This window comes from Pseudophryne corroboree, chromosome 2, assembly GCF_028390025.1.
Source record: "Pseudophryne corroboree isolate aPseCor3 chromosome 2, aPseCor3.hap2, whole genome shotgun sequence".
Taxonomy (NCBI): Eukaryota; Metazoa; Chordata; class Amphibia; order Anura; family Myobatrachidae; genus Pseudophryne; species Pseudophryne corroboree.
In genome coordinates, this window is record NC_086445.1 from 151,774,103 (window position 1) to 151,788,016 (window position 13,914).

General features: G+C 41.1%; 1 protein-coding gene across 2 annotated transcripts in view; it reads left to right on the forward strand.

Annotated features, from left to right (window-relative positions):
• Window positions 1-7,728: 7,728 nt before the first annotated feature.
• SERTM1 (serine rich and transmembrane domain containing 1) overlaps window positions 7,729-13,914 on the forward strand; it is a 107,211-nt gene continuing 101,025 nt past the window's right edge. For both annotated transcript variants that reach the window (XM_063957041.1, XM_063957039.1), the window contains exon 1: window positions 7,729-8,001. The gene's annotated coding sequence lies outside the window, so the exon portion shown is untranslated. The remainder of the gene's footprint in view (window positions 8,002-13,914) is intronic.

Consider the following 13,914-nt stretch of genomic DNA (forward strand, 5'->3'; position numbering starts at 1 on the left):
ATAATCAATTCCTCCGTGGAGACATTCACCAGCAATTGTCTCCAGAAAGTACACAGGGACCTGAGATGGTGGATTCCAGTGGGGACGAATTAATAATCTGTGAGATAGGGGGATGTACACAGTGAAAGGGGTGAGGAATCGGAGGATGATGATGAGGTGGACATCTTGCCTCTGTAGAGCCAGTTTGTGCAAGGAGAGATTGATTGCTTCTTTTTTTGGTGGGGGCCCAAACCAACCAGTCATTTCAGTCACAGTCGTGTGGCAGAGCCTGTCGCTGAAATGATGGGTTCGTTAAAGTGTGCATGTCCTGTTTATACAACATAAGGGTGGGTGGGAGGGCCCAAGGACAATTCCATCTTGCACCTCTTTTTTCTTTCATTTTTCTTTGCAACATGTGCTGTTTGGGGACTATTTTTTTGAAGTGCCATCCTGTCTGACACTGCAGTGCCACTCCTAGATGGGCCAGGTGTTTGTGTCGGCCACTTGTGTCGCTTAGATTAGTCACACAGCGACCTTGGTGCGCCTCTTTTTTTCTTTGCATCATGTGCTGTTTGGGGACAATTTTTTTGAAGTGCCATCCTGCCTGACACTGCAGTGCCACTCCTAGATGGGCCAGGTGTTTGTGTCGGCCACTTGTGTCGCTTAGCTTAGCCATCCAGCGACCTCGGTGTAAATTTTAGGACTAAAAATAATATTGTGAGGTGTGAGGTGTTTTGTAAAAAAAACACCCGAATCCAAAACACACCCGAATCCGACAAAAAAAATTTGGTGAGGTTTTGCCAAAACGCGTCCGAATCCAAAACACGGCCGCGGAACCGAATCCAAAACCAAAACACAAAACCCGAAAAATGTCCGGTGCACATCACTAATATACACATGCATCCAGTCACACACCTACATATATAGTCAACACTTAAACATACTCATACATAGAGACATGCCTCATTCCTGATTACCTCTTGCCTTATAGCATAGCCAGATTAAGGGGATGGATGCAGAGCATACTGTACCCCGGGCCCCCCCCCCTCATCAGCCCCACCCCCTGGCCAGAGCACAATGACATGACTAGCTTTTCCTCTTATACAGCAGTAGAACAGGCAGCCAGAATGCAGCAGGACAGTATGAAGTGCAGGCAGAGACACAGGAGTTTCAGGTTTTATGAGCTACAGATGGAGCCACACTCATCTAGTGCAGCTCCATCACAGGCATCCACTCCCGGCGGGAATAGGTGATCTGGCACCTAGCCCCACTACGGGAGTGCACAGATACACTCCCATTAAAGTGAATGGGTGAATGGGGCGCGTGCACATCTCAGATGCACGTGCACCCCAGGCGCGGCGATGGGCACGCCCAGGCACAGACGGAGCCATGATTAGCGCGGCTCCATCTGTATCCATGGAGCTTTCCGACTGGAGGAGAGATAGGAGGGTGAGAGAGCTTTATGTGACACAGAGATCCTAGCTTCTCCTCCTCCCTGCCTGGCTGTCTGAATTCTGTGTATACTGTTATCTAACCAGGGTCTAGAGAGACACACACACACACACACACACACACACACACACACACAGAGAGTCCTCCTGAGTCCTGTCCCAGGGTGTAAGTACTTCAGTACAGAGCCTCCTGTTATTTTTGCATGTGATAAAATAAATTCTAGATTTTATTTTTCTGTGTGTAGTTTAAGGTTGTTTAAGTTGTCTTTGTTCCACTAGAAGAAAATGTAGTAGTTGTCTTTTAATAAGGTGGTTCTATAAACAGTACCCAGGCATTAGTAAACTATTATTTTAAAACATTAAATGTGATATACATCATTGGTTTGAATTTAATATACATAATCCATACCTCCCAACATGACCCATTCCAGGAGGGACAAAATGCCCTCTATCTGGGCTTCCCTCTTAATTTATGATTGCAATCACCTATGTTGAACTTGAAATACCTTTCTTATCAATTAAATAGTTTAGTGACACCAATCATATATTAAGAGGGGAGTCCAGGTATAGAGCATTTTGACCCTCTGGGAAAGGGTCATGTTGGGAGGTATGCACAGTATAATATACATCTCCCTTCCCCCGGACCCCTGTCTTAAGTGCCCCAGGCACCCCCAAGGCTTAATCTGGCCCTGTTGTATAGGCTGGCTGCTGTATAGTCCTCATCACCATATGGGGAGATTTATCAAAGTTTGGAGAGTGATAAAATGGAGATAGCTAAAGTAACAACCAGTCAGCTCCTGTCATTTTGCTGGCTGTGTTTTAAAAATGAGTTAAGAGCAGATTGGTTTGTACTTTATCTCTAAGCTTTGATAAAACTCCCCCTGGGTCTGCAGCAGCTCCTCCCCTCTCTGCTGCTGGCGCTTACTGTTCAGTGTCGAGTAGACCCGCACACTGGTCAGACTCCACCGTCCTCTTCTCTTCACCAGCTCCCAATGCTGCTGCAATTAAAGGATGGGAGGCCCTGAGACATGTGTCACATATAGTGTAATAAAGGCAAGAGAAATAAGTCTGCAATCCTCCTGGGTCCACATTTTTTTTTTTGTGTGTGTAGTGGTGGTGTTGGAAGGTGTTTGTGTGTGTGTGTGTGTGTGTGTGTGTGTGTGTGTGTGTGTGTGTGTGTGTGTGTGTGTGTGTGTGTGTGGGGCGGGGGGGGGGGGTAGGGTGATGGGGAACACAGCGCAGTTCCACTGCTGGTGTGACAGATACTATGCAGAACCTGCATATGTGATCACCACCGTCTGAATTACATGCTGTTAGAGCCACAGGCACTATTACTATATGGTTATTCAAAGCTGAAAGGGCAAAGGTTAGGTACCAATCATTAGGCTTAATGAACAATTTTGGTGACGTATGCTTTTATTTTATATGCCATAGAAGATCTGATTCAGTTTCTGAATGCTGGGTACACACCTATACAATCGTCTTGCAGATCATTAAAGATACACAATCTCTTGGTGAGATATTGTAAGAGTGTGTATGCACCCACAATTATGTTTTAGTGCAAGAAAACTGTCCGTGTCTGCTGATCTGGTTATATGGAGGTTCTAAAGTGTATGCAACGTGATGATACAATGTCGGACAAACCTGGAGGTGTATATGCACCCTGAATAATTCTATCCAATGCTTCTGCAGATGCTCCACCAGTCACAATGTTTGTAACAGATAGTTTTGAGAGGTGAGGATTGCGAATGGCAATGTAGATGATAATAGTGTGCAGGTATGAATCTGCATCATGGGCACTTTCATCCTAAGTGTAATTGTAGGAAGAATCGCACCTCAAACATGATAACTCACACACTTCATACAATACACTCTCAAGCCCAACAACAATTTCATCATTCCATTTACACCGAGGAATGTTCCTTCCAATCTGTGACTCTTTCTGTCACCATTTTACCATACAGCAGGGAAGTTGCCTGTCTACCTGACGCAGTATACAGATATACATTGCAGAAAAGTTAATTAAGTACTAGAGATGTGCGGCGGGTGCTTTCGTGTTTTGTTTTGTTTTTTCGTTTTGGATCTGGATCCCCGCTCATGTTTTGCATGTGGATTGGTTTTTGGTTTTGGATGATTTTTGAAAAAAACATAAAAACAGCTAAAAACACAGAATTTGGGGGTAATTTTGATCCTACGGTATTATTAACCTCAATAACATTAATTTCCAGTCTATTCTGAACACCTCACTCCTCACAATATTGTTCTTAGGCCAAATGGTCGCTGGATGACTAAGCTAAGCGACACAAGTGAGCGGCACAAACACGTTGCCCATTTAGGAATGGCACTGCAGTGGCAGACAGGATGGCAGTTTTAAAAAATAGGCCCCAAAGAGCATATCATGCAAAGAAAAAAAAAGAGGTGCACCGAGGTTGCTGGATGACTAAGCTAAGCGACACAAGTGGGCGGCACAATCACCTGGCCGATCTAGGAGTGGCACTGCAGTGACAGACAAGATGGCAGTTTTAAAAACTATGCCCCAAAGAGCACATAATGCAAAAAAAACCAAAAGGTTCAAGATGGAATTGTCTTGGGCCCGCCCACCCACCCTTATGTTATTTAAACAGGGCATGCACAGTTTAATAAACCCATCATTTCAGCGACAGGTGGTCCCCCTGGAAAAAGCTTGCCAAGTTCTCCGAATCATAGCTAGCTACAAACATACCACCTCCATATTTGCTGACTTTTCACATTATGAGAAGAGGCAAGAGGAAGAGGACAGTGTCAAGAAGGTGATTAAAAATTAGAGAGGCATATGCAATCAGGAACAACACACAGGCTTTCACCTCCACTCCTATATTGGTGTGGAACAGAAAGGACGTCAACCAAGCAATTATTTAATTATTAATTACCACATTATCCTGACAAACTGAAAAACTAGGGGCCAAAACTTAATTCTCCATTTTCAGGGATTAAGATAATCTCATATTTAATTGTGGTATGCAAATAAACTGGTGCATACCACAGGATCAAGATTGAATATTTTCCCCTCCACCGAGTCTGGAGACTTATTTTGTGAAAATCTTGTGGGTTTCTTTTTTTCCCATTTTTTTTATTTATTTTTATTTACATATTTTGGGGCAGAAGCCTTATTTATGTTTTTCACAGCTCCCAATTACACGCATGTGAGCATACCTGTGTGTGCCAGTTACACGCATGTGAGCATACCTGTGTGTCTTGTTTATTTTATTCATATTAAGTACTAAGCAGGACTGTGCAGTACATTTTTTTGTTATTGAGCCCCTGCCCTAGTGGAGCTTACCACTCTACAGTTCAAACTCATTTCATACTATAAGTAGGACTGTGGGAGGAGGCAATACTAACCCCTGTGCCCACAGCATGCCACAGCCTGGCAAACCAGACATCTTCCTGGCTGTAAGCCACCATGAGACTCCATACTGGGCCTTATTCAGTAACTGTTTGTGCCTCACAGGAGCTCCTGGCCCATCTAGAGCTGCAGTGCAATGGAAAGCTGATGCAATGCAAGATCACTGAAACTCTGTTCCTCTAACACAGCGAGGTCTTGCGATAACCCTATGCAGGCCTTAGGAAAAGAAGATCCCTGTACAACAAATGCGCATCTTCTAAATAAATAATCCCAAAATGTGGAACGTCAATAATAAATCAAAATTAAGGTTGACTAATTGGAGCCATTCATTTGAGTGAGTCCCTAACATGAAATAATTGAGAAGAACCTCTCTGTAATGCTCCGGCAGAAAACATCATGTTTACCTCTCCAGCAGTTGTGCTGGATTATGATTCAGTCTCTTCTGAGTCACTCTGACTTTGGCCACAAATGGATCAAGTACAGCAGCACCCCTGGACTTATACAGCATAGGCAGCACCCCTGGACTGATAGGGTAGAGGGGCAGCACCCCATATAGGGCAGCACTCCTGGAATGATGTGGCAAAGAAAAGACGTGCAAGATGGAATTGTCCTTGAGCCCTCCCACCCACCCTTATGTTGTATAAACAGGACATGCACACTTTAACAAATAATTTCAGCGACAGGGTCTACCACATGACTGTGGCTGAAATGATTGGTTTGTTTGGGCCCCCACCAAAAAAGAATCAATTAACCTCTCCTTGCACAAACTGGCTCTACAGTGGCAAGATGTTGTCCTCATCCCCCCTTCAGTGTTCACATCCTCATCCTCACAGAGAAATAATATTCAAACAAAACACATCATTTAGGTGTCAGTGGACTGCTTATGCTATTACCCAAAGTTTCTGAACTTGACAATGACTTATGATGAATGCGCTGCAGGTGATGTATAAGGGAGGATGTTCCTAGGTGGTTAATGTCCTTACCCCTACTTATTATGGATTGACAAATGCAACAGATGGCTTGACACCTATTGTCTGGATTTGTGGAGAAATAATTCCACACCGAAGAGGTGGATTTTTTGGTATTTTGCTCAGTCATGACAATGGGCTTTTTCATCCCATGGCCGACAGCTGTCTACACTGGTGCCTTATTCAAGCAAACCACATTACCATCAGAATCCTCATCATCAACTTCCTCCGAAGTGTCAGCTTTACCCATATCCTCCTCATCCTGGTGTACTTCTACAGTGACATCCTCAATCTCAATATCAGCAACTGGACTGGCGGCACTCCTCACAGCACTTGCAGGGGGCATGCAACTGGTGGTAGGAACCTCCTCTTCCCATACAGTGTTGTGAAGGTCAGGCCTAGACATAGCAACCGCAGACAGTGCCAGCACCCCTGTATTTTCACAACACCCCTGTAATTTTACAGCATACAAGAAAGGGCCAGTGTACATTGATTTTCACTGCACCCTAGAATTATTACAGCATACAGACAGGGCCAGTGTACATTGATTTTCACTGTACCCTAAAATTATCACAGCATACAGACAGGGCCAGTGTACATTGATTTTCACTGCACCCTAGAATTATTACAGCATATAAGACAGGGCCAGTGTACATTGATTTTCACTGCACCCCTGAATTTTTATAGCATACAGGGACTGTGTAATGTTATTTGAACAGCAACACCCCTATATTTTACAGCATACAATAGTGTGCTTTTAATTTTTAACAACTGCACCCCTGAATTTTTATAGCATACAGGGCCAGTGTAATGTTATTTGAACAGCAATACCCCTATATTTTGCAGCATACAGCAGTGTGCTTTTACTCTTTAACAACTGCACCCCTGAATTTTTAGAGCATACAGGGCTAGTGTAATGTTATTTGAACAGCAACATCCCTATATTTTACAGCATACAGCAGTGTGCTTTTAATTTTTAACAACTGCACCCCTGAATTTTTACAACATACAGGGCCAGTAGCACCCCTAAATTTAACAGCATACAGGATCAGTGTGCTTTTAATTTTTAACAACTGCACCCCAGAATTTTTACAACATACAGGGCCAGCAGCACCCCTATATTTTACAGCATATGGGAGCGGTGTGATTTTAATTTTTAACAACTGCACTCCTGAATTTTGACAACATACAGGGCCAGCAGCACCCCTATATTTTACAGCATACAGGAGCAGTGTGCTTTCAATTTTTAACAACTGCACCCTTGAATTTTTATGGCATTCAGGGCCAGTGTAATTTTACTTGAACAGCAGCACCCCAATATTTTACAGCATACAGGAGTAGTGTGCTTTTAATTTTTAACAACTGCACCTCTGAATTTTTATAACATACAGGGCCAGCAGCACCCCTATATTTTACAGCATACAGGAGCAGTGTGCTTTCAATTTTTAACAACTGCTTCCCTGAATTTTTACAACATGCAGATTTAGCAGCACCCTTAGATTTTACAGCAGACAGGAGGAGGACATTGTCCCTGCACCCTGTGCAACACAGTGACAGCCAGGATAGCAACACCCATGCACAGCTGCAGCACCCGGCCATAACAGCACATGAAACACTAGTGACAGCCAGGACAGCACCCATAACACAGCACAGGTACACTGCAGTGACTGCAGCAGCACCCCTACAGAGCACACACTAACCCCAACGCCACCACCCACAGAGAGAGACAGAGTTCATTCTCCCTCACTCTCCAAGTCCAGAGTGAAAATGGCGGCGACGCGAGAATCCGACAGTGGGACGATCACATTTTGCCATGTTCTGGTTTCCGAGTCTAGCGGGAAGTCCTGAGCTGGACTCGGATCTGGACTCGGAACGGGATGTTCGTGGGGGGGGGGGGGGGGGTTCGGTTCTCAGGGAACCGAACCCGCTAATCTCTATTAAGTACCAACATATCCTCTCCATACAGACAGCTATAGAAATACTGCAGCAGTCCTTTTCTGTACCCCTGCAGCAGCAGCTGATCTCCTCCTCCATGTATTCTGCTAGGTACTGTATAACCCACCCTCCCTGTCACTCAAGCACTGCTCATCCTGGGCTGTTAGTTGCAGGGAGAAAGCCAGCTCAGATCAATGCTTCTTTTGTCTCAAGCTCTCATCCAGCCACTGTACTGAAGAATTGCAGAAAAATAAGGCATTTGCACAGTGACAGTGACCCACAGGTAAGCGTCTCTTTTTATCCAGCTTGCTTTTAGCACGCTGCACAATTAATCATTCCTGTTTTACTCTTCGTTGTCATTGTTTAATCTTCACCCTCACTTATGCAGTAGCTCTATACTGAGTATGTTTGTAAGTGCAATATATGAGCTGTGATATCCACAAAACATAAACACATTATAGTATATATTATTGGACGTGAAATCGTGAAATTCTAATTTGTTTAACAAAGTATATGATCACCTTTTATTGCTATCTATCTATCTATCTATCTATCTATCTATCTATCTATCTATCTATCACCTGTCATTATCGCTATCTATCTATCTATCTATCTATCTATCTATCTATCATCTAACATACATGCATATGAATTCTGTTTATTAGTATACGATAGTCATTCATACATTTTCTTCTGTCTAGTGACTTATGAATATTTTCTATTGCCTCCAAAACTCCTCTGAGACAAGTGAATTCCCCCTGCACCTGCATAATGCAGAATGTGGATCATCTACATGAAATCTCTTAGATTGGAAGTCTTTAGAGGAGTCTCAGATGGGGAAACAATTCTGAATCTGCTTTATTTAGATTTTTGGATATTAGATGGATAAAGGGGTTATTGCAGGGGTCAGTAGAAATCAGGGCGCGGGCATTAGTTGGTTGAGAAGAATTTCTTGGGGTTTTACTTTTCAGTCTGATTTGTAAATTATTTACAAACACTTGCCAGATGAAATTGATGCCTTCAGGAAGCTATTTGATGTGATTCTATCGTCTGATCGCCTCCATCCTCTTAATGGGTTTACTGGTAGACTCTGTGAATCAATTACAAGCTTTTAAGGGGAGTGTGTATTCCCTTCTGACAATCAGATTACAAGCAGCACTCCATGCTACCCAAATCTCTTATGAGGGTGCTGTGCACTTCCTCTCTAGTAGCAGGGAATGAGTCAGTGCCACTTGGCAGGGATGAGAGGAACTTTCAGTATGCTTTCCTGGAATAGGCAATGCAAAGTGTTCATTATTTGGGTTGAATGGAGGGGTGAGGGTGTTATTATTATGCTATGTAAAGTATATACATAAGAAGAAAAAGTAACAAGGGGAACGGCAGAGAGTTCCAGAGCATAGCATCCTGTCTGTTCCTGGGAAACTGGCTTATTTCCTGCTGATCTCTCAAGTCTCAGACTCATTATACCCTTCTCAATAGGCTTGTTCTTTCTGCTTATATATATATATAAAAAAAAAAAAAAAGAATAGGCTGTTTGAAAGCTCTCGGTGCTGAGTATAATAGGCACCCCACGTTTCCTGTTTTTTGTGTACCTCTCTTGACATTTTCCAAAGCAGATCTTTTGTATTTGTGGCAGTCTCTTCAGAGTGGAATTGCTACAATTAGAGAATAAAGCTTAGTGGGGTATAAGACATATGTTCATATAAATAGAGTGTTTCAGCATAGGCAGAAGGAATTTATATTGGTGCTAATACTCGGATGACTTTTTATTTTTGAGCTACTGATTAGTGGGGTGTGCACAGCTCATAGTACAGCAGAAAGCGTAGCTTGGCGCAGTGCACATGCTTTGTTTTGGAGATAAGATTTGATCTACTGTACCTGTAGCTGTCAGGATTTGTTCTGTCTAATTAGCTTCAGCAGCAGCTCATATTGTAATATAGTTGTTTTCTACACTCCTATCATGGGCTCCCCACAGTATCTGAGAGACTGGGTTATGGAGCACTGGCAGAAGCTTTTGTGCTATACTCTGCAACAACTGCCAGGTCAGCTACTGTAGGTCCTATATCTCCGGGTGAGATTAGTTATGTTTGCCGTGAGGATCTGCTTACTAAAGTCTGCTCCTAACCACTGGTCGTACATGGAGCCTGCTTTCTCCAATTCAAATTGTGTTGTCTGAAAACAACTTTCTAATGAGCACCTGGATGTGGGGAATCAGGATTGTACTCAGTCAAAAGGGATTAGCAGTTTCTCCAATTTACCATACAAACATGCAGATGTAAGCCTGTCCAGATAAAGGAAAAGCTTTTCCAATTGTTTATTTTGAATTAAAGTTATTTGAAATAAAGTTCAAATTGCAAACCTACATAGCCCTTCCATATCCGAGTGTAATACCCACTACTCCGGGGTATCTGTAACAGTAAGAAACAAGAAGCACAGCCAATATACCTTATTCACCATGTAATGTATGTGGCAATATGCAAGAAAGCCTGGATGCATGTTTTGCAGGTCTCCTCACAGAATCGCAAGTGAAATAATTAGCTCCACCTGTGGACCTTTTAAAAAGTGTCAGTGAGTAATTAATACACCTGTGCACCTGCTGGGTTACCTGCAATACATGCACTGTGTGGGGTCCTGAGGACCGAGTTTGAGAACCTATGATCTATACCAAGTAATGGTTACATTGTTATACATACATCAAATATTATTATTATTCTTCTTTTTCTTTATTTTTTTTTTAAGTGCCAACATACTGTAGCACTCATATCTATATGATCATGAGGTATACAGCAATATCAATCCTGCACTGTAAGAATAAGGCGGCACTCCACAGACTTTGTAAATGTACAAAATATGTTCTTTTATTATTTGATGGTAAATAGGATTGATCTATATTCTATTAAATGTAATGTTTTATCCATAATTAAGAATATGTAATGCATGAAAATAAAAATAATAAACATAAATATTCTAAAAGGGAAGGTAATGAGTATAAAACAGACAGTAAATGGAAGTACAAGAACATCATTACAGAACAGCACATAACTATTGTATATGGTTGTGCTACACCATGTGTTCTACTTTCTGCCACTAAATCATGCAGGTAGGGAGGTCTTCTAAAATACACTTTTCAGTATTTGATACTTTAGTAGTTAAAAATGTACAATACCAATGCAAAATGATTTAATTCTCACAATGGAATAAATGAAGAAACCCTGGAGTAAAATAAAGTATTGGATAAATTTACATAGAGGGGAAATTCAATTAGCCGTTTTCGCTGTACAATCTGAGATTTTATTGCAGACAGCGATAACTCCCTATTGAATTGTCCGTGAAAAACATATCAGAAATAATTAAGTATAGGTTTATCTCAAATTTCACTTTACTGCCTCTGAGCTGGTGATAAGCTTGGGGAAAATCCCTATTTTAAGGTAAAAATGTCCAGATTTGGTTTAGACACCACCCTGAATCACTAATTAGGCACTTAGAAAAGTTAAATTATTTTTAATTAGCCAATAATGACATGTCATTTTTGGGGACAAAAATGGCAAATTGATAGAAAGTATGGGACAGGTACATAGGGGTGCTAAGTGGGACAAGTGTTTTAGGCTTGCTGGTGGGAGTAATCTTTTTTTTTAGTTATTTATGTAAAATGGCCCAAATACATACATTAATACATTTTTATATACCCCCTATTTAATTTGAACACTTATTTTGTGGAAAAACATTGGCTTTCTCTAATTTTCCATTTTTTTTTAGGAAAATGGATATAACAGCCATTTGACCCAATTTATGTTCCCCAGATTTTTTTTATTATGACCACTAATAGACTTCTATACTGTTTTCCTATCTTAGTTTGCGTTTTTGGGGGTTACAAGCAGATTTCCAGATTTTCTCATACACTTTTGTCTAGTTTTGACTGCAAGAATTATCGCATGAATCCCCTTTTGGCAAATTTGCAATAGGGTAGGTCAACTCACATGAGCATGTAATTCTGTGATAAGCTGCTTTTCGTGGTAATGTTTTGGCAATGTCTTCGAAAAGTCTGATCGTAGAAAATTACTGCGTTATCGTGGCTAATTGACTTCTTCCTTTAATGTAAAAATATTGTATGCAGCATGAAACATTCTTATTCATTGCAAATTTTTAGATATTTTTATGCACAGTAGTCAAGTATGAGTATAAAACAGTCTATTTACATCATTGTGAAGTACATGTATAGAAAAACGAGAACATTTAAAATGAATCATTTGCATATATTGTATACAGCCCTATAATTATGACAAGTAGGAAATCAATGTGTCACCATGGAATGTAGCCAAAACTTATCTGAATATAATAGATATGCATCTACAGTATAGTGAAGTTTTACTCTTTTAACTAAATCTGAAAGCAGAGCTGGCCCTAACCAATATGATGCCCTAGGCAAGATTTTGGCTGGTGCCCCTAGCACCGCTGCTAGTTCTGCAGGAGATGCCTGGCATGAGTCAGCTGGCAGCTCAGCTAACGTTGGGCGCCTTTTGTTTATGAAAATGCATCTTATTTGCATTACTATGTGGCTAGGATGCACAAGCAGCTTCTGCTGATTAAAATGATAGGCAGCATGCCTATATTCTGTGTGCGACTGCGGCTGTATCTGCATACGAATTGCTACATTACAGTGATTTCCAGGAATACACGCAACGTAGCATTTCGTATGCAGATGCAGCCACAGTCACACACAGAATATAGGCATGCCGCATATCATTTTAATCAACAAAATCTGCTGGTGCCCCTAAGCATACCAAATGCCCTAGGCATTTGCCTAGTTTGCCTATGCCTAAGGTCGGCTCTGTCTGCAAGTAACAAATAGGGTTTCTGGCATTTAGCTCCTACTGACGTGTCGTACCTATTTTAAGAAACACTGGGGAGGTGGAGGATGTCTGTGTGTAGACTATGTTAATGGTGAATGTGACACATCGGCTTTAAGGTGTTCAGCATATTATGTTTTTGATTTATTAGTCTGTGATTACAGTTTTTCTTCTTAATAACATACAGTACCATATAATGAAGTCACATTGTCTCCTGATTAATTATGTCATTCCTATTTATAGTGTAAATATTTATTATTAAAATTAATGACCATGTAGTGTTATGTGGTTGTTAATATGAGTGGATCAAGCAGACTTAGGTATCTTCTGTTACTTCTCATATCCAACTTTTCTGTAAATACAGAGTTGCTCAAGAGTGAAGTTGAGAAAGTTTTCATAGTTGTGAGTAAAGTAGGTTAGGACAGCTCAAGGGTGAGGTGTATAGAGTAAAGGTCATAAAGGAACGGTAAACATGTACAACCACAGTCTTAATATTCATTTGTGTTGTCCTACGCCTACAATGTTAACGTGCACAGATTTATATTTTGGACAAGATCGCAGTGTGTGCAGTAGGGCAATATTTTACACTGGCTGGTGAGAAGAGTAGAATGGATTTTCTCCCCATAAAAGGCCATATATTACCTGTCAACCAAGAGGTCCCTGAGATCTGATCTGATATCCAAAGGGAAGCAATGTTCATTTCTAGGCATGCTCCAACCAATTTAATTAATAAAAAACCCTTCATGCTCTCAAAACTGACCCATAAAGGGAAGCTCGGTGTTCCCACAATCTCATGACAGATTTAATCAATACATATAGCTAATCTAAGCAGTATTTGAAAATAATAATGTAGAAGAGTTGAAATGAATGGGGGATGGTTGGCACGTGGTAGCGGGCTGGTTTTCATTGGGTGTTTTTACTAATTTAACACTTCTTATATTTGCAGTCAGTCACCAATCTTGAAAATAAAATAAATTTAAATTTGATTTTATGGGGATGTTTAGAAGTAAATGATCACCTTCAAACAACAAGGTGGACACGTGGGTGGACATAAAGAAGTAGTGCAGTTCTGAAGATTTGGCTGCACATAAATAACCAAGTATAGGTTCGAAATAGACTACTACAAGAGAACATTTTCTACTATTTCCATTGTCACTTTTTTAGCACTGTCAATAAACCAGTTTAATTTGCTTCTGGATTTCTTAATTGCATCTAGTAGAATTCACAATCATGGACATTGTAATCCAGGAGGCTACAGAATGTTGAACAGCAAATTCACTTCACATGGATTAGAATGGTTAGGAAAGAGTGAATCTGTCTTATGCCTGGAAACCGAACAAAAACATTGA